At 42.5% G+C, this 23,108-nt stretch overlaps 1 pseudogene; it reads right to left on the bottom strand.

Moving 5' to 3' along the window:
* Positions 1 to 2,888: 2,888 nt before the first annotated feature.
* The window catches only part of LOC113406012, a 99,727-nt pseudogene continuing 79,507 nt past the window's right edge, over positions 2,889 to 23,108 (bottom strand).

The following is a 23,108-nucleotide window of genomic DNA, read 5'->3' as shown; positions in this document are numbered from 1 at the left end:
GAAAGGGGTTTTGTTTTGTTGTGTGTTAGATGAACCTCAGGCAGCACTGATGGCTGTGGATATGTCTACACTACAGTGTAAACCCAGGGAAGCAGCTGGCTTGTGTTAGGGAACCTTGAGCTTGAGTCTACATTGTATCTTAACCCTACATTAAGACTTTTCTAATGCGTGCTCAAACCTAGAGCTCTAATGTCCACACTGCAGTGCACAGACCTGAGACAAAGTAACCATATCCCAGAGTCCCTAGTGGTCCCTCACGAATGATGGCCACTGTAGCCGTAGGACCATGGTGCATTCTGGAAAAACTTTACTGCCCACCCTGCATGTTACAGGAAATTTGAGCAGCCCACCAAAACAGTCTGCTGAGCAGTCACTTTGGTCTGTGCTCTCCCAGCGACTGGAGCCAGCAACATGGAGGAGGTGCCTTTTGAAAAACTTCTCTTGCTTTCGCCTTGACTCCTGTGTCAGGAAACTGGCAGAGCATTTGCAAGGATCTGGTGGACATTTTTGGTGGCTTTTCTGTCCCACCAAAGTTACCTGATGGATTTCATGATGGAGCAGTGGGAGGAGGAGGAACTAGAGGAGGAGAAAAAGTACCCTGGTATTGCAGACTCTCACTGGGAGATGTTTCTCAGAATAATTAGCATAGCTGCTGATGCCCCTTATGTATACTCCAACTTCTGGCACAGGACCACAAGCACAGACAGGTGGGACCACGTCATCATGGACACCTGGGATGACCAGCAGTGTCTCCAGACCTTCTGCATGAAGAAAGCCAAATTTCTGGAACTTTGTGAGCAGCTTGCTCCCACCCTCCAGTGAAAAGAGACTCATCTGAGGTCACGTTTGCCAGTCCAAAAGCAGATTGCTATAACTGTCTGGGAGCTGGCTACCCCAGACTGCCACAAGTCTGTGGCTAACCAGTTTGAGATTGGAAAGTCGACAATGGGTAGTCAGGATATGGTTTATCCCAAGGTGGTGGGCATTAAAGATATTCCTGAGTAATTACTGGCTTTGAGAGAATGGTGTTTCCTAATTGTTCCAGGGCTATTGATGGGAATCATTTTTCCTCAAGGAGCACATGAGTACATAAACCACAAAGGTTACTACTCCATTTTTATGCAGGCACTCGTGAACCACAGAGGCACTTTTTATGAACGTCAGTGTGGGCTGTACAGGAAATGTTCACAATGCCAGAGTTTTTTGCCTCTCTGGAGCCTACCTTCATGGACAGGTTGGGGGCACTATTGCCACCAGATTACATTGACATAAATGGTGTTATTGTCCCCACTGTTATTCTGGGGGACTCTCAATAACCCACTTTTGCCTTGGCTTATGAAACCCTACCCTGATTTCAGAGGCCATAGCCAAAATTTAAAAAAAAAGTTTGTTTGTTTGATTGATTATACTCTCAACAGCTGTAGAATGGCTATTGAATGTGTTTTTGGAAGATTAAAATCACATTGGAGGTGTCTACAAACCCATTTGGATGCCAGTGTCATCAATGCTGCCCCTGTTAATGGGGCTTGCTGTGCTCTTCACAACCTTTCTGAAGCCAGAGGTGAGTCATTTCCCCCTGAACAGGACCTATGTTCCTTCAGCTAGAACGTGCGGGGTGTGCAGAAGTCAGGCAGCAGAAGTTAGGGATGCTTTGAGCTCCCCCATTTTGGACTTGCATAGCCCAATGGAAGAGGGGGAATAGTACCTGTGTGAATGTGCTTGTGGGGGGAAAAGTGGCTCATATGGGGAGGGGAGCAGCTCTTGGTAGGGGTGTGGGCTTGGTTGCTATGCAATGTAAGTCTGAATGACATGATGTATATTGAATTTGGTTGTGGGGGAGAAGGGGGCAGAGTGGGTATAGAGATGGAATTTATTTGTAAACATGTCTTAAAAGACTAAAACACTGAGACTTGGGAAGGCTAGCTGCCATTATAAAACCACATGCAGGAAATAGTTAATACCCAACACAATCCTCCTACCACTGCATGTCTCCTGCCCCAATGTTCTTTTCCCCTTTTCTCCTCAGTTGACAGCAGGGGAGGTAGGTAGAGGTTTCCACTGAAGAAGGGTTGAAGAAGGAAGCCTGCATGGGGTGTAGTTGCCCTGCCCAGCTGCTCATGAGTCCTGAATGCTTGGGCCACCTCAACATGGAGATGTCCAAGCTACTGCTGGGCTGAAGGTACATTGCAGGGTGGTCATGCTGTGGTGGTGGGGAGGCAGCAGGAGCCTGGTTCTAAATACACCCTTCCCCACAGTGTGACTAACTATCTGGAGTTCCTTCTTCAGGAGAACTTTGCAGCAATCAGCAGCTGTGAGAGAATTAACATGATGCTGAGTTAGCTCACACATGGCTTAACTCTGCAGCTTTACTCCACCCAGCACAGTTCTGGGGAAAAACTGACACACCTTTATACTTTGGAGAAATGATTTTGTGACCTACAGACTGCATGGATAACCCCTAAATGAAGTGCACTAGATTTGGAAGTAGAAGTAGCTCCATAGACCCAGAAAGAGTGATTACAAAGTGGCAAATTTCTTATAACTGAAAAGGAAAACAAGAATGACTTTAGCAAACACCTATGTTTTAACTGTTAAAATAACCTTTACAGTTGTTTATGAATGTTTTGAATTCTAAGTTACTATTTTGAACTCCTCGTGGTGGGGGACACCTAGGCTGTGTGATACAATCCGCCATTAGTGGCCAAATGCTGGTAGCCAGGGTTTATCATCTTTTGCATTGTTTCTTACAGCAGAAATCCCTCCCATTACTGTAATAATAAACTCTAAATTTGAGCCATACACTTACTGGGCACCAGGGCAGCTTCTGTCTCCACTGGATTCTCTGCAGGCTCATCAGCAGGCTGTTCCTTACGGGGGTGGGAGGGGAATCAAATAGCTCTTCCAAATAGGGACCAAGTATTTGCTGTTGATCCTGATCCACAGCCTCCTCTGAGACTGGTTTCATTAAGAGTCACTTTCTGCTCCTCACTGGGAGCCTGCTGCTGGATCCCATCAGTCCCCATGGTGCATTCAGGGCCCAGCAGGGCACCATCACTGCTGATCAGGTTGTCATGAAGCACGGTTGGCTCCATCCTGGGTGCAGTTCCCAGAACCTGGTCAAAGTCGTCATATAATGGGCATTTCATTGGCAAGTTGCGTGAGGTGCAGTTCTTGTCCCTGGTCTTCCAGTACTCGCCCTTCAGCCAAGCACTTAATACGCTCCCTGCACTGATCACCTGTTTGGAAAATTTGCAGAGCAGCAAGTTTTTTAGCTATTTGCTGGTACATGTGAGGAGCAGGCCAAGGAAAAGGAGGGCTAGTGAGGGGGGAATAGAACTCAGGAAGAGGTTTGAGTGTTTGGATAACGAGGAAGAGAGGCAGCAGGTGGTAACTGATGGTGGGAGGCAGAGGAAGAAGAGAAGAGCAGCTAGTCCGATAGAGAGAGGGCAGGAGTTGATGGAGACAGCACCAATACCGGGCCCCAGTAGGATAGAGGGTGGCACTAGGGGGACTATAAGGGAAAATAGAGAGACACAAGAGGTACGACTACAGGGAACAGGGGATAGATTTGTACAGAGTACTGTCACCAGGCAAAGGCAGGTTTATGTGATTGGAGACTCCTTGCTGAGGAGGTTGGACAGGCCTGTCACCGGGGCAGACCCTGAAAACAGAAGGGTGTGCTGTCTGCCGGGCGCTAAGATAAGGGATGTGGACCTGCGGTTGAAAAGGATCCTAAAAGGAGCAGGTAAGAACCCTTTGATCATCCTTCACGTAGGAACGAACGACACAGCTAGGTTCTCGCTAGAGAGAATTAAGGGAGATTACGCCAGGCTGGGGAAGATACTTAAGGAAGTGGAGGCTCAGATTATCTTTAGTGGGATTCTGCCTGTTCCTAGAGAAGGACAGCAAAGGGCTGACAGAATTGTGAGGATAAATAGCTGGCTAAGGGAGTGGTGCTATAAGGAGGGCTTTGGGATGTATGGCCACTGGGAGGCTTTTGGGGACAGACAGCTGTTCTCGCGGGATGGACTTCACCTGAGTAGGGAAGGGAATAGACTTCTGGGAGGGAGGCTGGCTCATCTCATCAAAAGGGCTTTAAACTAGGAATTTGGGGGAGATGGTTGGGAAATGTTCAGTTAATCTCCACGCCAGATTCCAACACTGAAAAGGAGTGTGAGGAGATAAGCACAGACATAGGTAGGGGTAGGGAATTGGACATAAGAAAGAGGGGGAGGATGGACAGCATGGGGTCCGTTCCAAATTGCATAACTAATGGGAGAAAGGATAGACAGCATACGGTAAGATGTTTATACACCAATGCGAGAAGCCTAGGTAACAAAATGGAGGAATTGGAGCTCCTGGTCCAAGAAATGAAACCTGATATCGTAGGAATAACCGAAACGTGGTGGAACGGTAGTCATGACTGGAGTACAGGTATGGAAGGGTATGTGCTGTTTAGGAATGACCGGAAAAAAGGTAAAGGTGGGGGAGTGGCATTATATGTCAATAATGAGCTAAAATGTAAAGAAATAATAAGTGATGGAATGGATAAGACGGAGTCTGTATGGGCAATTAATTACACTGGGTAAAAGAACTACTAGAGCCTCCCCCGAGATAGTGCTTGGGGTGTGCTATAGACCGCCGGGATCTAGCCTGGAGGCGGACAGAGAACTACTTAATGTTTTTAGGGAAGTAAAAACTGATAAGAACTGTGTCATCATGGGGGACTTTAACTTCCCAGATATAGATTGGGTAACAAATGCTAGTAACAATAACAGGGCTCAGATGTTCTTAGACATGCTAGCAGATGAATTCCTTCATCAAGTAGTAACTGAACCGACGAGGGGGGATGCCATTTTAGATTTAGTGCTGGTGAGTAGTGAGGACCTCGTTGAAGAAATGGTTGTAGGGGACAACCTTGGCTCGAGTGACCATGAGCTAATTCGGTTTAAACTAAATGGAAGGATTAACAGAAATGATACTGTAACTAAGGTTTACAATTTCAAAAAGGCCAACTTTAATAAATTAAGGCAACTACTTAGGGAAGTGGATTGGGCTAACATACTTAGGGATCTAAAGGCAGATGACGCCTGGGATTATTTCAAGCAGAAGTTGCATGAGATGTCTGAGGCCTGTATCCCGAGAAAGGGAAAACAATTAGTGGGCAGGAGATTTAGACCTAGCTGGATGAGCGGGAGTCTCAAAGGGGCGATTAAGAAAAAACAGAAAGCGTACAGAGAATGGAAGAAGGGAGGGATCAGCAAGGAAACCTACCTTAGTGAGTTTAGAGCATGTAGGGATGCGGTGAGAAAAGCCAAAAGCCATGTAGAGTTGGATCTGGCAAGGGGAATTAAATCCAATTAGTAAGAGGTTTTATAGCCATATAAATAGGAAGAAAACAAAGAAAGAGGAAGTGGGACCGCTGAAGAATGTGGATGGAGTGGAAATTAAGAATAATCTAGGCATGGCACAATATCTAAATGAATATTTTGCTTCGGTCTTTAATAAGGCTAATGAAGGGTTTAGGAATAGAGGGAGTAGGACAGAGGGGAATAGAGGAGGGGGGATAGACATTACAGTATCAGAGGTGGAAGCCAAACTTGACCAGCTAAACGGGACTAAATCGGGCGGACCGGATGATCTTCATCCTAGAATATTGAAGGAACTGGCGCGAGAAATTGCGAGCCCCTTGGCGACAATTTTTAATGAATCTGTAAACTCGGGGGTGGTACCGTTGGACTGGAGAATAGCTAATGTGGTTCCTATTTTCAAGAAGGGGAAAAAAAGTGACCCGGGTAACTACAGGCCTGTTAGTTTAACTTCTGTAGTATGTAAGATCTTGGAAAAAATCTTGAAGGAGAAAGTAGTTAAGAACCTTGAGGTGAATGGCAATTGGGACAAATTACAACATGGGTTTACGAAAGGCAGGTCGTGCCAAACCAACCTGATCTCCTTCTTTGAGAAAGTAACAGACCTTCTAGATAAAGGAAATGCGGTGGATCTAATATACCTCGATTTTAGTAAAGCGTTTGATACAGTTCCGCATGAGGAATTATTGGTTAAATTGGATAAGATGGGGATCGATAGGAAAATCCAGAGGTGGATAAGGAACTGGTTAAAGGGGAGACTGCAGCGGGTAGTACTGAAAGGTGAACTGTCAGATTGGAGGGAGGTCACCAGTGGGGTTCCTCAAGGTTCAGTTCTGGGTCCGATTTTATTTAATCTATTCATTACTGACCTCGGAACCAAATGTAGGAGTGGGCTGATAAAGTTTGCGGATGACACAAAGTTGGGAGGCATTGCCAACTCGGAGAAGGATCGGGATATTCTGCAGGGAGACTTGGATGACCTTGTAAATTGGAGTAATAGTAATAGGATGAGATTTAATAGTGAGAAGTGTAAGGTGATGCATTTAGGGATGACTAATAAGAATTTCAGTTATAAGCTAGGGACGCATAGGTTAGAAGTGACTGAGGAGGAGAAGGACCTCGGAGTCCTGGTTGATCGCAGGATGACTATGAGTCGGCAATGCGACGTGGCTGTGAAAAAAGCTAATGCGATCTTGGGATGCATAAGGCGAGGTATTTCTAGTAGGGACAGGGAGGTGCTGCTTCCGTTATACAAGGCACTGGTGAGACCTCACTTGGAGTACTGTGTGCAGTTCTGGTCTCCTATGTTTAAAAGGGATGAACTGAAACTGGAACGGGTACAGAGAAGGGCAACTAGGATGATCCGAGGAATGGAAAACCTTTCCTATGAAAGGAGACTCGAGGAGCTTGGTTTGTTTAGCCTAACCAAAAGAAGGCTGAGGGGGGATATGATTGCTCTCTTTAAATATATCAAAGGGATAAATACCAGGGAGGGAGAGGAATTATTTCAGCTCAGTGCTAATGTGGACACGAGAACAAATGGATACAAACTGGCCGTGGGGAAATTTAGGCTTGAAATTAGACGAAGGTTTCTAACCGTCAGAGGGGTGAAATTTTGGAACAGCCTTCCGAGGGAAACGGTGGGGGCGAAAGACCTCTCTGGCTTCAAGATTAGGCTAGATAAGTTTATGGAGGGAATGGTTTGATGGGATTACGTGATTCTAATCAATTAGGCAATAACGGCCATCGCTGGTAAAATGAGGGTCTGGCTAGAGAATCTTGCCTGTATGCTCGGGGTTCTGCTGATCGCCATATTTGGGGTCGGGAAGGAATTTTCCTCCAGGGTAGATTGGCAGTGGCCCTGGAGGTTTTTCGCCTTCCTCCGCAGCATAGGGCAGGGGTCGCAAGCTTGAAGATTCTCTGCGACTTGAAGTCTTTAGATCACGATCTGGAGACTTCAACAGCAGAGTTAAGGGAAAGTGGGGGGGGTCAGCTTTTGTGGCCTGCATCATGCGGGGGGTCAGACTAGATGACCATATTGGTTCCTTCTGACCTTAAAGTCTATGAGTCTATGAGTCTATGTTGTTGTTCCAGGTGCTTTTGCTGAAGTCCACAGTTTTACTGGCCTAGCACCAGAGAGTCCTCAAAATCTGGCTGTGCTTCCATGACCATGAAGCAGCTCACTTAGCAAAAAGGCTTGATCAGTTTACTCTACGTGGCAAACCCATGTGAGGCTCTCTGATAGTGTGCTTGCAGATTGGTGATTGGAAGAGAATGGTTAATGCTGACCTGAGCTGCGTCCATTCGCCAAACGGGGGTGGGGAGGGCAGCTTCCATTTTCAGTAGAGTGGATTGCAGATTGTTGGAATAGAGAGGACTAAGGAAATTGTCCTATGGAATTGTGGGGTACTTCTGGCTGACTCCCGGGACCTGAGTCAAGCAGAGCTGTGCCTACAGTGCAAAACCATAGGGCTCAGACTCTGGGTTCTGGCTTGACTTGCGCTTGGACCCTCTGCCCTGCAAGGTCCTGGGATACTGGTTCAGAGTCCTGGATTAGCGCAATTGCAGCATAGATGCAAGAGGTGTTAGGTTTGAGCCCGGGTGTCAGAGAGGTTCAAAGAGAAATGGAAGGAGGGACGGGAAAGTGTGCGCTGAAAATAACACTTGAGTGCTCACGTTGTGCCATTTGTATATTTGTTCCTCTTTTCTTTTTTCCTTTCTGATTTGAGGAGCAGGTTGAACTGTACAATGTGTACTGCTGGCTTTTCTAACAGTTTATTCAGTACTCCACACAAACGTTTTTTCCCCCTCTGGCTTGCTCTTCATTCTGCTATGGGTGAATCCATGCTGACTGACTGCTCTCTCCAATTATGTACCTGTTAGCCTTGAAGTGATCATAACCTAATGGGTGATAATTTGCCACTACAGCAATATAAGTTTTTACCCTTTCAATTTATTGTTAATCAGCAATTTAATCTGTCATGCTCATGCCTATAGTCCCATTGATGGTTTTTAAGGCAGCTTTAACTTCATCCCCATCAGGGTGCCCAGTGGTAGTTTTGCATATATATTATTGCATAGAGATGATCCAGGAAACAATATAAGGTTTGGGCTTCTAATTATTTCATAATAAATATCTTCCCTCCAATTCAAGTGCTGATGAACAATATTATACATAATTAGTAGCATTGTATATAATATTCTATTTAACATTGGGAGTAGAATAAATTGAAGGGAGAGGCATGTTCTGAAACAGCTCCTTGTCATGGCTTTCTTTAACTTTTCTCATGTGGCTTGATTTTTCTTTCATCTGCTACCCACTACCAAACCCATTTTTCTCAGCTTTTGTTTCTCCGTTTAAATCTATTTTTATCTAATGATGAGTCAGTCACTGGTCTCTAGTTTAACACATCCTGTGTTGCTCAGAATGCTCATATGAAGAAGAATAAAAGAACTAGCTAACTGCATTATGACTTTGTTTTATTCTATTCCACACCAAAAGCAAAGCTGGGTGCCATATATTTATTTCTTAAGTTCTTCTTGAGTCAATGATTCTTGAATAGATTTTTTTTTCCTCCTAACACAATTTCTGTCAGGTTTTATACGTGCATGCACCTTGGTTTGCTACTAGTTTGTCTTACCCATAGCTTATATAAATGCTGCAGTTTTTGTTTTCTTGTACTACTTGTTCAATTCCGCTGCAGCTGAAATCATTAAATTGTCATCTAATTATAGTGGTGCTACTCAGATGGCCAGAGTTAAGGTTGTGTCAGCATTTGCATTATAAATCCTTAATATCAAGGGTTTATAACAGCTCAACTATAAAATGTGTTTTGAGCTAAACCTTGGTTTGCAAGGTCTCAGGCCAGCATTGAATTCTTTTTAAAGCATACAATTTGAAAATAACTTAGTTTAATTGTTTCAAAAATGAATTTAATGCTTGTGAATGTGCTGGATTTATTGCTCTGCAGACTACAGTCCTCTATTTAACCACTTAACAGGTACAGCAGCGGGCACTGCATTATAAATTTCTCCATGATGCCTGAAACTGGCCTCATCCCTGACTTGGAAGAAATAATTCCATAAAATGAGAGGATAGCTCAATCTGCATGTAAATTAGCATTTTTGCTGGCAATAAAGGCCAATTACTGTCAATTATGCTGGCGGCTTACAGGATCAATTAATGGACAACCATTACAACTAACACTCAGGGACTGGACTGAGACCACCAAATCGTATTTCACTTGCTCTCAGTCATCAAGGAACTATTAGATGGTGATGAAGACTTCCATTACCAGTCTCCTAAGCCCAGCCCCCTAATCATTTTTAATTTGAAGAATATATTAGGAAGAGGGAGGAGGACAGGTAAGGAACTGGAGGCAAAGCAGCCCACAGAAATGGATAGATTTAGGTATTTTTAGAACTGTTGCCTATAATTAAAAAAAACTATTTTTTCTGGATTTTTTTTCCCAGCTGTATCAGCGATCTCAGCTAAAGTGGAGCCTCAATTTCTCAAGGAAAGAGATGGAAATAATCTCACTGAAATAGATTTTTCAGGTAAGCTAAAACTCTTGATCACATGATACCCCTCCAATCACTTGGGGGTAGGCTTCCCACCATGTGTCTCACCAGGTGACCTTGAAAAATCTTGTTCCTATCCAGTTAGTACAAAGCATAAGTCAGTTTGGGGTATGAACAAATTTTATCATTAAACATGGTTGGATGCAGTTCAGGCTCTTACTAAGATTGAACATCTCTTTCAGACAGACATCATGACTTTCATGCAGAAATCACTTGGTGCAATTCTTTGGCCTGTGTGATGCAGGAAGCAGGGCCGGCTCTGGCTTTTTTGCTGCCGCAGGCAAAAAAGCCTCCGGCCGCCCCCGCCCCCCCAGCGTGGCAGGAGAGGGCGCGGGGGGGAGGGCGGCCGGAGTCCCGGGGGGAGGGCGGAGTGCCCGGCCAGGGCTCCGCTCTCCCCGGCGGCCAGAGGGAGGGCGCCGGGGGGGGGGGGGGGGGGGGGGGGCCCCGGGGGCGGGGGGGGGGGGGGGCCGGGGCCCCGCGCGCCCCGGCGGCCAGAGCCGGAGCGCCGCGCCGCCCCCCTCCAGGTGCCGCCCCAAGCACAAGCTTGGTGGGCTGATCCCTGGAGCCGGCCCTGGCAGGAAGTCAGGCTAGATGATCAGTGATCTCTATGGATTTTAAGGTCAAAAGGGTGAAATCCTGCTCCATTGAAGTCAATGACAGAATTCCTATTGATAATGGGCCATAATTTCACCCTGTGACTATATTAATCAAACCAGGGAGATTTCCCCACCTCCCCAGTATTTGTATTACAATAGTGTCCAGAGGCATCAAGAAAGATCAGGGCCTCATTGTACACTCTCACAACAACCCACATGGTCCCTATTCAAGGATCTTGTAATCTAAATAAGAACCTATAAATTACATATACAAAACAGATAAAGGAGGTATCTCAGTTTTACAGATGGGAAATAGAAGTACAGAAATATTAGGTGGTTTGCCCAAGGTAATGCAGGAAATCTATGCCAGAGCTAAGTATTGAACCCAGACTCTTGGTAGTACTTTTGTGACTTGAGTTGAACAATTCACAGAGAGCTTCTGATTGCGAAGATGTGAATCCTTTTCAGTATATCAACATGCTGCTTTCACATGTGGTGTTGATGAGATGACTGCATAAAAATCTTCGTTTAAACTATGTAAAAAGATTCATAGGGTCAGCCCTTTCTAATGTCCATTTTAGAATCAAATTTACATCTGATTGAAATATTTTCTGCTTTTATAAAGTATTTACATTATAATGCAAAATCATGAATGTATGATTTTATTACTTGTTTTATTCTTAAAAATAATCTTCAGTCATTAGTTTTCTTTTGTCCTTCATCTTGGATCTTCAGTCTGTATTCGGATCTTTGCAAGCTGGGATGTGCCCATGAGTCTGAAGAAAGAATATGGGCTCTAAGATTTGTTAGCAGTATTTTTTCCTTCAGTCTTTTGAAAATGAGAAGACCAAATTCTAAATCTTTTCTCTAGTCTGTTAAAACATGTATAGTACCATAGTAGTATGTCCATAACTTCTGAAACATGATTGGATAGAGAGTTCACAATCACCATACAGAAAAGAAAAACTGTAACCAGGTAGAACTGACTGGTTAACTGATCAAATTAATATACAGTGCTTTTTACCATTTATCACCTATATGAAGTGTTCTATCAAGTGCAAGAAATTCTGGCAGCTCATTCTTCTAACAAAGTGTATAATGAAAAAAGAAAATGGCATGTCAAAAATCCATCCCTGTATTACAATTGTTACAATATTTAACTAAATCTCTTTGTGCTCCGAAGACTGTAATTATGATGTTATCCTTGAGCTCTATAAATTGGCATAAATGAAAAGCCCTTGGAAGCTTTCCATTCATGAGGTGCTCTTGCATTAGGCATAGCAGTTTTCTATCTCTGGCTCCTCAAACAGATTGGCCAGATCAGACGTTTAAACACCTAAGCTCTTCTCCTTGGCACCTCACCCCTGGTCTGCTTAGGTGGCTCCTCACTCAGCTGGCCAGTTTCTGAAAATCTTTCTTAGGTAATTAACACTCCCCAGGCATTCCATGGGGAGCCGAAGGTCATGGAGCTGCCTAATTTAGGACTGAAAATTCCACTAGGCAGTGGGTGGCCAATGGGTTAGGCATTGCTGCACTCAGCTGAACACCACCTAAATCCTTCTAAAAGGCTGGGCCTCCATGGCTAAGGTGATGCAAGGTTTGGCAAAGATTGAATATTGTTTGTAAGATCCTACTGGGTTTTTTATCCATTTCTTAGCTCTCTAGAGAAAAGAGTCAAGCAGATTGCACTATCTTTGCAGCTTTGGTGTTCATATTAATGATCTACAGAGTGATAATGAGTTACAGCCTGCTGATATTGACAGCTACTAAGAGTGACAGCCTCTGAGATTATAGCTGCTCTCCAGATCTTAGGGTCAATGCTGCTGATAAGAGACTTTAGAATCATAATAGGAAAAAACAGCATCACGTTATGACATGGGGAATGAATGTGCCACAATTTCTGCTTAGGCAAATTGACAATCCTGAGGCTACGTCCTCACTACGGGGAGGGGGGGGTCGATTTAAGATACGCAAATTCAGTATTTGCGTAGCTGAATTCGACGTATCGGAGCTGACTTACCCCGCTGTGAGGACGGCGGCAAATCGACCTCCGCGGCTCCCCCGTCGACGGCGCTTACTCCTACCTCCGCTGGTGGAGTACAAGCGTCAATTTGGGGATCGATTGTCGCGTCCCGACAAGACGCGATAATTCGATCCCCGAGAGATCGATTTCTACCCACCGATTCAGACGGGTAGTGTAGACCTGCAGTGTCTCAGGGAAGACATGGATGAAAGTAAACCAGTTGTTCTGGGTCCTTAGTCCTTCTTGCAAAAAACAAAATGAAGGCAAAGTAGTTGCTTTTGAAACCAAACTTGTTCAGCTTAGATCAACCTGTGATACCTAGCAGCTGAAATAATTGTTTATCTCAAGCCATCTGCAAACACTTGTAAGGTCTCCCATTATGTAATCAGCTACAAGATATTGGGTACACGTTTTGTAGGAGAGTGACGGTTTCAGCTTTCTGATTGTCAGGCAGAACTATCTGTCATTTCATACAGGGTGCTGTTCTTGATAGCAAATATGAACAAACAAGTCAAGGCAGAAACAATTTTATTTTATCCTGATCCTGACCATCTGGCTACCTAGGTAGATTTTTCAATTGTTTTTGCTTTAAAAAAATGTTTTAAATCAGATACACTTTGAAAAACACAGGATGATTCAAGGAACTTTAGAACATATATTTTTCCCTTCACACCCAAGTCTACCAAGACAATAAAGAACCACATTCAAAGAATGCATCTGAAGTCTGAAACCAGTAATGTTTTGACTTTTATCTCCTTGTGCAATATTCCGAGTACGCTGTGTGTATGTGTGTGTTTGTGTTTTTTAAAAAGCTTGTTTTGAGTTTGACCCTGTTTATACATCCTGCCCAAGCTCCACTTTGCTCCATTTAAGGTGGTCTTATTTTAATCTAAAGTTCACAGGCAACTCTCTTGCTCCTTTATTTTCCACTTTGTTTAAAAAAAAAAAATCACTAGGGAACAGATTTTACTGCTAACTTGATGCGTTAAGAGGGAGTTGAAAGTTACTTTCTGCCCTAGATGTCTACCAGTCTCTATCATTAGCATCTGAGTCACGGCCAGTAATTACCTATTTCTTCATCATAGGTCTATTTTGTTCACTTCTGGAATTTTTTTTAACCCTATTTTACTTTATCTGTTTCTTTTCTTCAGGCCCATTTCATTATTGACAAGTTTCTTTTTACTTAAAATTGTTTCTGCTTTTATTGTAACTAAATTACCTCAAATAAGAGTGTTTCTTTCATTGCATTTTAGTTCTAAAAACTCTTTCATGGAAGTTCAAGGTCAACAGGAGGGCTTATATAAGCAAATTAACATTAGGCCTGGTCCAGCTTTCAGTGAAGTCAATGAGAACTTGCATTGAAATGAGTGGAAGCAAGATTGAGATTATTGGGGTTATCATAATATAATATAACACTTTGGACTTTAATAGTGTCAAATCTGATATCACAGTACTTTAATATAGTTATATAACAGCATTATACAGAGAGCTCGGTGAATGATTTTCAGTTCACTGGCAATTCCAAAAAGCAAAATAATTCATTTCAGGTACAACAAAACATTTTTGTTTTGATAAAATTGAAATATTCAGTTTTGATTTTGACAAGTTTAAACCAGCCTTTTATTGGTTGTTAATAAAATGAAACTTTGACACAACCAAAAACACTTCAAATAAAAAAATTCAAAACATTTCATTTTGAATATGCCAAATTGAAAGACTTTTTTTGTTCTTAAAAAAAAAAAAAAGTTTGGTGAAATAGATACAAACTTACAAATGTTTCGGTGTTGCTGAATCTGCATTTTTATCTGAAAGAAAAAAAAATTTGCACAAAAACTTTTGCCCAGCTCTAGTTATAAATTCTTGCAATCGCAGCATAACAGGGTAGGTAAGTATTTGAGGAGGTTGCCTGCATTTGGGTTGCTTATTACTTCCTTCTTCCCCGGTTTATTTTATCGGTTTGGATGACTATAACAAAACTATCCACACCTAGGAACCTGATATTGTTGGCAAGGGCCATTAATGACTATGGGTGCAGCAGCTTAGCAATATGAACTCAGCTATGTTATATGTATGCAATGTTTAATTTCCAGGTTAGATAGTTATATACTTAATTGGGGTGCTATATAAGTACAAAGGATTATATACACTGGGCTTGATCTCCTCTCATTTAAGCTTGTTTTACACTAGTGTAATTCCATTGGCTTTATTTTACTTGCTTTAAACATAGACCAGAAGAAAGTGGAAAAAGAATCTAGCTCACTATATGCACTGTGATTGAACTAATGCTGCTTTCTTAATACTGGAATCTTTGCTTTCCTATGTTAGCAACACAGACTTCCATAATTCCAAGAAGACTTTTGATTCCACAAGATGTTAACTAACAGAGGGTAAAATTCACCAGGGCCTTGGAGGGCCTTACATGGGATTTCTGGTGCATTCAAACCATGCAGTGATTTTGCACTGGATCGTGTAGTAACTGTGGAAGCACAGGCATGAGGAGAAGGTTCTGCACTTTCTGTACACTGCAGAGGAAGTCTACCTGCTGGCCTCAAACAGGCCAGTGCATGAGGGGGATTTGAGAGCAGGCTTGAGGGGTAGAGGGTGAGGCTGCAGAGATCCTGCAGAAAACAAAGATACAGAACGGCAGCTGCTGCTGTTCTAGTCAATGAGTTGTGGAGGACAGGAGTGAGGGGAATTAACTTTTCCCATAGCTAATATCCAAACCATTCCACTGGGTCTGCATATAGAGCTGAATATAGGTCTTATATTCTATTAAAAACTGTTGTACTTCTCTCTCTCTTAATTTGTTGAGAGTCTTTCAGGGCTGTCACCTTGGTTCTCATTAGGTCATTTTGTGTTGATTTGGGCTTCTGAAATGGACTGTTGTGTTGTCTGCAGGTGCCAGCATGCTGGTATGAAGGATGGTGCTGTCTGTCTGTACCTTCATTACATTCCTTCCAAGAGACATTTCCCAGCTTCTGTCCTTTCCATTCTGTTATTGCCAATGTTAGTTATGCACCTTTGTATGCTCTTCTTCTAACAAGTGTTGTTCATTCACTCCACCTTCCCACAAACAGGATTAAAGTTCCTCCTTGGGAATTTCACCTGAGGGAAAAGCAAACATATTACTAACATCCCTCATGAGTTTTAGAGGTCCATGCCCCTTGAAAGAAAGGATCTTATTTAGAGACAGATCATTGTCAGTCATTTTTATAACTCCTAACCTGATGGAGGAAAGAGGGTATGATTTTTTTTAAAATTATCATGAGAGAGCTAAATATTGAACATGTCAAAGTCACTTAAGACGCATTCCTGTCAGATATCTGTATGATTGCTTATTTATTTTGTCCTCATTCCAAATATGATTTTAACTGGCCACCTCAAAACTATTATACACAAATTCTATGATATGTCTAATTCACACTTACACTAAGGGTTATTTACACCACCCTGGTATCGTAAAAGGGTCCTAAAGTGGATATACATTACATCTGTTTTACATTGACAGACTGATTTAAAGGGATCTTACTGTAAATGAGAATTGGGTCCTATAACTTGAAAATGTCTGAGTATTTTGATAAAGTCATTGTATTCTATGGGAAATAAAAGTAAAAGCATAAAGTAAGATTTCCCCCTCCCCCTGAGGAGGCCTTAGTTTTTACACTTTAGATTGGGCTGGATCACCCCATATTACACTATGACATACTTACCTAAAATATGACCAATTATGGCTTTGTTAAAACCAAATATGAATAAGAAGCTTATCATGGAGGCATTTCAATTTAAGGGGGGAGGTAGAAAGACACCTGAGATAGGTGCTGGACTCCAGCTAGCCAAAGTTTTAAAAAAATCCTATTTTAGAATGTATTGAATGTGGTGCATCCTGTTTGCCCCATGCTTTGAGTCAGCATAGAATGAACTTACCTAAAATGTCAATCCACTCTATAATTTTCACTAGTTCCGTTAGTGGCATCCAATTACAGAGAAGTTCAGATCAAAGTAGGAGTGTATTTGTCTAAAAAGCAGCAGAGAACAGACTATATAAGATCCTTTGGGATTTTCTTAATAAAACAAAAAATAGAACTGACATGCAATATTGATCATGCTTGGAATCTTTTCACTTCTCATGGGGTTGAATCATTAGAATTTATGTTGAATTGAAGAACCCAAGGCTGTGAATTTCCCAGCCAAGAGCGATGTATTTGTGACCTCAAAAACTTGTAGTAAAAATTATAACCACAGTTCTCTTTCATGAATACTAATACTATTATACAAGATGATAGTGCCATGTTGAAAGATACATGGGCTAGTGATTTAAGTGCAGGGATGGGAGCCAGGAATTCTGGGGTCTGCTTCTGGCTCTTCCAGAGCTTTGCTATGTGAGCTAGACGAGCCACTTAAACTTATATCCCAGTTTTCCCTTCAGTAAAATGGAAATAGAACGTGTCTACCTCACGTGAGTCTTGTGAAGCTTCATTCATTAACGTTTGAAGTGGTTTGGGATCCTTTGATGAAAAGTATTTAAAAAAAAAAAAACACCCTGGAAAGTGCACAAAAGTAACTCAAGTAACCCCAACCTTGCCCACAGTGGTTCCCAAATGAATCGTCACCATTGGCCATGAGGTGTTATCAAAGGTAGAAATCAGAGCTAATAATATCTGTGATGTTGCACTCTATATGATTTTATGAAAATATGCTAATGTGTGTGAATATAATGTAACTGGAATATACTTCATGCAAAAGGTCTTTTGTAAGGTATCATTACAAAGCTTATAATCTACTGAGTGTGGTCCTCCTATTTGTATAAATGTATCACTCTTGTATCTGAAACTAGAAATATGAAATATAACTCTGAGGTCCCATTGTAGTAATGCAACATGTGGGACATTAATGGTGGATTAGAATCTTGATGGCTCCCATCAACCAGGACAATTAACTGTGGATGGCTCCGTTTGCTTACAGGCCTTCCTGTGAGACAGGCTGGGAGGAATAAGGGCTTAGAGTCTTACAATGACATGTGATCCTGTCACCTGAACTGGAATCCATCTTTAACCTGGTGCTTTTCTATTTAGAAGGAGGGGTGGGAACCCAGAGAGGGACAAAGGACTCCTGCCTTATGCAAAAGATATATAAGTGGGTGGAACAGAACAAAGGGGGCTGCAATCATGAGAAATCCCCTAGCTACCACCTGAGCTGGAACAAGGGCTGTACCGGGGAAAGGACTGTGCCCAGACTAGGAAGGCATCCATTCTGTGATAGAAACTTATTGAAACATCTCTGAGGGTTAGATTTAATCTGTAATCGCTTTCTTACCCTATTAGGTTTAGAGTTGCATGTTTTGTTTTATTTTGCTTGGTAATTCACTTTGTTCCATCTATCATCACCTGGAACCACTTAAATCCTACTTTTTATATTTAATAAACTCACTTTTTACTTATTTATTAACCCAGAGTATGTATTAATACCTTGGGGGGGGGGGGGGAGGCAAACAGCTGTGGTGGATTCATGGATAACAGAATTTTATGTATTCAAGTCTTTGTGGTTAGATTCAAGACCATTTGTGGCAACTCTAACAGAGGTGCACTGTGAGGAAAGAGGATACAGAGTTCCTTTCCCTGTTTAATGCACCCATGCAGGATGCAACCATAACTTAGGTGCTTGGGGCGTGGAGCATGGGTGCAGCTGTCCAGTGCTGCTGAAGGCACACACTGCCCCACAGAGGCAGGCCTAGGCCAGGGCCTGGCCATTACCCTACATGCCATCTAGCAGATGTAGAGCTCTACAGGGGAGTATGTGCTACTCCTGAGAAGAGGGCTGCTAGTCCACATGCTCCTTCCAATGTACTACCTCTGACTTCCTCAGATTAATGTTTCCATAGGTCCTTGATCCACTTCATTCCTTTCCCCCACTGTGGCTCCCTTTGGTCCTTGAGAGATTCTGTAAAAGAACACATCTGCCAAACTAGCAAGATACTTCTAATGGGAGTTCTATTTCAAGCAGCAAAATAAAGTGTTCCAAGGAGATTTTGGTATGTTAACTTTTTTTTGTAGGAACTTATACTTATGATGGTTGGTGGATGGCTTTGAGGGTAGTCAGGGTAGCTGTTTTTCCACCTTGTATTACACACAAAGTGAGAACAAATCTAGTTTTATCTCTGTCCTTTATGAAACTACTGGGTGAAAGCTTGTACTGTAAGAACTGTGGCAGTTGGGTCAAATAATCTGTGCAGTCTTTCTCATACAATCAACAAAATTACTGCATGCAAATTAGCTGGAGAGTATGGGTGGGAGTTGGTTGAATTACCACTAAAATCTCAATGGTCTAGGACTCTTGCATGGCTTGCGTGCATGCCTTACTGTAGCTGGAAGCCTGTGCTGTCACTCAGTTGTAATTTGTAAAGTCAAAATTGCTTGAGCACTTAAAAATTGGACAATAATAGACCACAGATCCCAGTGATGATTGAACCTGGTGATATTCTAAACAAAAAGAGCTCTCAGCCATGCTTGTCGCTTGTAGCTGTTTCCATTGCTTAACAATGACTCAACAGACATTCTAGGTTTCAGAGTGACAAACCTGGAGTCTTCTTATAGAGATAATCTTGCACTACTCACTGCCTGCAATGAGATTCTAGCCCAAAAGTTTAATCAAGTGTAGGGTGACCAGATGTCCCGTTTTTAAAGTGACAGTCCTGTTTTGGGGGATTTTTTCTTATATAGGCATCTATTCTCTTTCTCTTCTCTCCCCCCCCCCCCCAGTCCTGTTTTTTCACAGTTGCTATCTGGTAACCCTAATCAAGTGGAGGGAGAATTCTTTCATCTCATGCTGGGCCTCACAAACTGTAGCATGGGGGCCTGCTGAGGTGGGATGTGGCATGGCCTGTAGCCAGTAGCACTTGAGTCATTCTTGGCAAAGTTGCGGCCGTAACAGAGGCTGGTATAAATATACAAACCACAGTAATAAACAAAATCCAATAGCATGTGTTAATATTGCACATAAATTATCTACAGTATGATCTACTTTTGATTTTGGATTCAGAAGTGCCTTTATCCATGTATTCTGTATTTCCCCACTCTCTATCTATTTCAAGGGTTCATTTACTAGATAACTGCTTGTTGCCTGTTAGATTGTGAAGTGTGAAAGACCGCTAAGAATTTCTAAAATGCATTTTAGCTGAAGAGTTTGATTAAATTCAGAGTTGAATGAATAATTTGTAATTAATTGACTGAGTTTATCGTTTTCTTTTGCATGTGGATTATCGGTAGGCTGATTGCAGTTTCTTCAGATTTATTCAATAATTTTTGTGGGAGATTTTCAATGCCATACATTGCCAGAAGTTCACTGTGAGCATTTAGTAATTAATGTTTGAAATGTGTGTTGTCTAGTCTCACTAATCACATGATATAGTTTTTCTAATTACAACTTATTGGAACTTTTATCATCAAAAGGAAGGCACATAAACGCATAAGAAGGTATTTGAGATCAGAAAAGATAAAATAATTTAAAAACAAGAAGAAAATGGAACAGTAGGAAGAAAGAAGGGGGGGATGAAGGAGCAACTTTCTAATTTTTTTTAATAAGTGATTTTTTTAATCAAATTCTTTCCTGACATGAAAGATGGATTTTTATAGACTGTGGTTCACTGAGAATGCTAAAGATAAATCTGAAAATGGGCATCCATTGCCTCAGATTGTTCTTCATGACTTATTTATACTGAACAAAATTAGTCAAACCTGACCTTAAGTCTGCTTATTTTCAGATTTGCATGACAAAAACGATATTCCAGAAATAGTATTCAGAAATGGGCCTGTCTTTCTGAATGTCCCTCAAACTTAAAAAAATGCTCATTACCTCTATGAATTTAAGGCATGATGTATTCATACTTACATTTGATGAGTGCATATGAAAACAGCATACAGTAAAACAGTCAAAGAACATGGTGAGTACTGCAGCATCACTTAACTTTAGGGCCATTTTTAAAAACATGGGTGCTTAACATTAGGTTCCTATTGCCAGACTTTTAAAGTTATTTAGGCATTTAAGGATACTGGTAGGCACCTAGTGGGATTGTCAAAAGTACTTGGATGTCTAAATCCCATTGATTTAAAATCAGACAATTTAAAGTCAAGCATGATTATAAATGTTTTCCTGAACTGGGGCAATAAATGAGTGGTCTGATTTTCCAAAGTTCAGAGCACCCATCAGCTCCTATTGAGGTCCATTTGAGATGTTTCAAGTGAGATAGATATGGCATGTTTTTGCAATATCCTTGAAAAACTTTATTTTATGTATTATTGTGAACTGTGATTGTATGTAACCTCTCTAGGGGGAAGATGTATGCAGTGTAGGTGTAGCTGTGTTGGTCCCAGGATGGTAGAGACACAAGGTGGATGAGATAATATCTTTTATTGGACCAATTTCAGTGTTCACATTGCGCTCCGCGTCAGTACCCAGCCCAATCCTACCTGCTGACCAAATTTGGTGATGAATCCTGGTCACGTGCCACCTGAGGCACGTTGCACATATGCTAAGAAGAAAGTGAGAGAGACAAGCTTTTGAGCCACACAGAGCTCTTCTTCAGGTCTGGGAAAGGTACTCCCACATCACAGCAAAACAACCTGTTCCACCTTGCATTTTGCTGTGATACTGGGAGTACCTTTCCGAGACCTGAAGAAGAGCTCTGTGTGGCTCAAACACTTCTCTCTCACCAAATAAGATATTACCTCACCCATCCTGTCTCTCTAGAGAAGGGGCAGGAGACGTGACAGATGTAAGGCCTGGTAGTTCAAAAGACTGTATTGAAAATGTGCTAGGCACAGGGCGGGTGCAAGGATGTTTCGCACCCTAGGAGAAACTTCCACCTTGCGCCCGCCCCTCCCCAAGTCCTGTGGAAGCTCTCTGCCCTGAGGCCCCCCCCCACCCCCCGCAGCAGCTCCCCTAGGTCGCCTAGTGGGTTGCACTGGCCCTGGCTAGGCAAGAATGGACTTGGACACAATAAATGTTAAGTGGATTTCCTGGGGAACTCCTAGGAAGAAAATGCAAATTCCCCATCTCCAATTATGCAAAACCCCAGCCTTTTGAAGCCTCACCTTTTGTAACAGGGAGTCAGCAGACAAAGGTCCAAGCTGTATAAAGCAATAGCTGATCTGTACAGCCTTTGTTCTAGTTCTGGATCTAAGATGGATGAACTTGTAACTATGGGAAAAACCAAGTTGCGGGTTTTGAGGGACTAAAACCTACCAGAGCCCTAGGTTGGAATTCAGCATGACACCTGGTAAATTTTTAGCATGTGTATAGGTTTTTATTTTAATGTTTTCTCTCCTAGATCCCCCTCCTCACCCCGTGAGTCTCTCTTTTTATAGACTCCTGATGGGGTAACCTGCTTCTATTGTTCTACCTTTTGGTATTTTTCCACTGCTGTCAAACCTCCTTCCCTTCAGACAAGTAGAAGTGGTGTCTTCTCCCAGCTTCAACAAAGCCATTGTCTCAAGGTGTTTTACTTGGAATAGATAATAGAGTGTTGATCACTTCCCATTGTTTTTAACCTGGCAGAGACATGACCTAGCCCTGCTAACTCAGGGCAGATCCATACCTCCATACAGGTTTTCCAGTATATAATAATTTCATAATTAACCACATTTCAGAAGTGGTACAGATAGATTGTGGCCAATTTGTCACAAACAGCATTTTGAAAATCAGGTTACTTATACATGTGCCTAAATCAGGGCTGAATCCAGCTTTTTTGCCACCCCAAGCGCTGAAGCGGGGGGGTGGGGGGGGGAGGAGATAAAGCCGATCGGCGGCACTTCGGAGGTAGCTCAATCGCGCCGCTTCATTCTGTGGGGGCAATTCGGCAGCGGGTCCTTCGCCCCCCTCTTCCTTTTCGGCGGCACTTCAAAGAGGAAGAGAGGGACTGAGGGACCCACTGCTGAAGACCCGGACGTGCCGCCCCTTTCCATTGGCTGCCCCAAGCACCTGCTTCCTTCGCTGGTGTCTGGAGCCGGCCCTGGCCTAAATAGGGATTATTTTAGGGTCCTGTTTTTTAAAAACTTGGTTTAGAATCTAGATCCTTTATGTAGAATAAAAAGTAGCAGTCTTTATGCTAAGTAAAAGCATGTGTGGGTAGGAAAAGTATAATTTCTGGGCTTGAAGTGTTTGACAAATCCTGAAGTGTATGTCTGGCAGATCTTGCTTCCCCTGAGTGGGGAAGACCCATTGAAATGTGCATGTGCTTCACTTCACTTTAAGCACACGGGTAATTCCACTGAAGTAAATGGAACAACTCGTGCTCAAAGTCAAGTACATGCTTGTGTGCTTTGCTGGATCAGGGCAGCAGAGGGCTTGCAGGATCTGGGCCTCTATGTATAAGGCGAAGGCTATCAAAAAAAGGCCTGACTTACAAAGAACTGTATACACAGATGCCTTCTTGCTATTTCTAAGCTATTATAGGTTTGTGGCTGCTTTAGCTCAAATTGCAGTAATGGTAGCTAATAGGCACTTGAAAGCCTAATAGCACCTCAAAAGGACTCAAGTGGAACAAAT

This window comes from Terrapene carolina, unplaced genomic scaffold (genome assembly GCF_002925995.2).
Source record: "Terrapene carolina triunguis isolate 2854851 unplaced genomic scaffold, T_m_triunguis-2.0 Scaffold66, whole genome shotgun sequence".
Classification (NCBI taxonomy): domain Eukaryota; kingdom Metazoa; phylum Chordata; order Testudines; family Emydidae; genus Terrapene; species Terrapene triunguis.
This window is presented reverse-complemented; position numbering and strand designations above follow the sequence as displayed.